Consider the following 2,347-nt stretch of genomic DNA (forward strand, 5'->3'; position numbering starts at 1 on the left):
TTAATGTATGTGTTTTGTCCTATGATCGTTCATGGTGTTTTATTATTTTAATGTTCTTATTTCTTTTTGTTTTATTTTTATCTTCCTTTTTTTATTATGCCCTGATAATCACATAAACCACCTTACTAAATCTCACTATATGTTATACAAAACAAAAATGTTTCATCCTTAATTGTACTATAAAATCCATATTCGTACTGTACAATCTGCACAGCATTGCTGATCACAACCCTTGGCTTGATGAACAATCTAGATTGTATCTATAATAAATCATCATATTATATGAATACTTTTTCATATTGTATGATCTACATGGCACTTCTGATCACAACCCTTAGCTTCATGAACAATCTAGATTATGTCTAACATTGACTATAATACAACACAAACTTCTACTTATATGGTATGCTCCACAAGTTAACTCCATTTAGGATGAATTGAATTTAGTTTGGTACGACAATTATTTTTTATTATATTGTACAATCATCTATTCCTATTGTACAAACATTTTTGTCAATAGTCATATGGCTTGACTTCTTGGGATGAGATCCATATCTCTAATTATCCCATATAATATCTGATCGTACTGTATGATCAGACACAACTTTTGATGAATCATATGGCTAAAATAATTGCATACGATCATTTCGTATGATCCCACAATCATATGATATGATATATTCATTTTCTATTTAAATAGCCAACCCCTTTCAAAAATTTTACACCTCTCATAGGATCCATCCTTCTTAGACTCCAATCCTTGCAATGGCCTATGGGAAATGTAGTCTTCAAACTCAGAGGGTTTCCTCCTCTCGAAGCACTATAGATGAGCATTTTCTTATAGCTTCTGATGAAGCTGCCAACAAGAAGTTCAAGGAAGCCAATATCATACCCTCCAGACTTCTGAATTAATAGGCTTTTAGCTTCCGTATAATGAACCTTTTCAACTCAACTGCACCTCAATTTTTGCTATCCTTGGCTCTTCCCTTACAGTATAAACTTTTGTATGAATTTCTCACATATCTTAGGATTAGTGGGGATATCACGGTTATGACCTCGCAAGTGTTCTACCAAAATTTAGAAATAACCAAGGAAGACAGAGAAAAAAACCTTCAACTAAATAGCCAAGGGAATATAACTCTAGCCATGTCCTCTAAATCCAATTTTGACTGGAGTGCTATGAGCCTTCTACTAAGAAATGTTTCCCTTAATCTTCACCAACCTTTGGTTCGGACCCTTAACCTGAATGTTAGGTTATCTAGTACATTTTAAGAACTTCAATCATACCTAAAGTTATAGATTGAATAAATATGACTCCCCCAGTATTAATTATTATCTATTTCATCATGTCACGTACCAAAATAGATGAAGCACAAATGCTAATTGACTACATCCAAAACCTCACTTGCATTCGACTCCCAACCAGTAGGATAAAGCATAACATTGCCTTAGGATACGTAATAGGATATATCCTATTTCAAAAATACAACATGACATTTCCCGCACCTCCCGACCACATTCCAATCTACTTTTCAGATGCCTATTTCCAAATTTTATTTCATAAGGATAAGTAGCCTGATCCTTTCTTTGATGATGAAGGATAAGCTGCCCCTACAACTGATCCTACACCTGCACCATCTCCTCAACACTACAAATTTTAGGAGCTGATTCAAAGATTTGATAGACTGGAGACTCGCCTGGATCAACAGAAGATCAAACATGACAATGATATGGGTTTATTCAGGGTGCATTTTAGAAACATTCAACATTAGTTCACTACAATCCAGTTGCAATTTTATAGCTTTAGCAAATTCTTCTAACCACCTCCTCCTCCACCTTCTGATCAGGATCCACACCATTCTAGTTTCTTTTGTTCTTGTTGTGATTGTACTGTCTACTTTTAAGTCGATGCATGTCTATTTGTATGTTGTTTTGAAATGAAAATTTTCTTACAAGTATCTATTGCGTAATTTTTCTTAAGAATTTTTTTTCTTTCAAATGGAATTTTCCCTTTTGTTCTTTGTGCTTGTAGATCTCATTTCTGTGCTTGTTGTTTAAAAGTTTTTTCAATATACCAATTTGATTGTCTCTATTGATCATAATGTATGACTTATAGCATACTTACGATATAATCATAGTGTATGAATGAACTCATACTAAAAAAAAATCATACTGTGTGGATGAACTTATACTAAACTATTGACTTTGCCTTAACCGTGTTTTTTTTATTGTGTTAACAAACTTCTACTCTAACTTAAAAGGTTTAAATATGTAATTCTTGACAAATTTAAATTAACATGATCAAAATTCATGAATTTACATATCCTGTTTTAGTTTCTTTGCCTTA

Source organism: Dendrobium catenatum, unplaced genomic scaffold (assembly GCF_001605985.2).
Source record: "Dendrobium catenatum unplaced genomic scaffold, ASM160598v2 fragScaff_scaffold_1557, whole genome shotgun sequence".
Lineage (NCBI taxonomy): Eukaryota > Viridiplantae > Streptophyta > Magnoliopsida > Asparagales > Orchidaceae > Dendrobium > Dendrobium catenatum.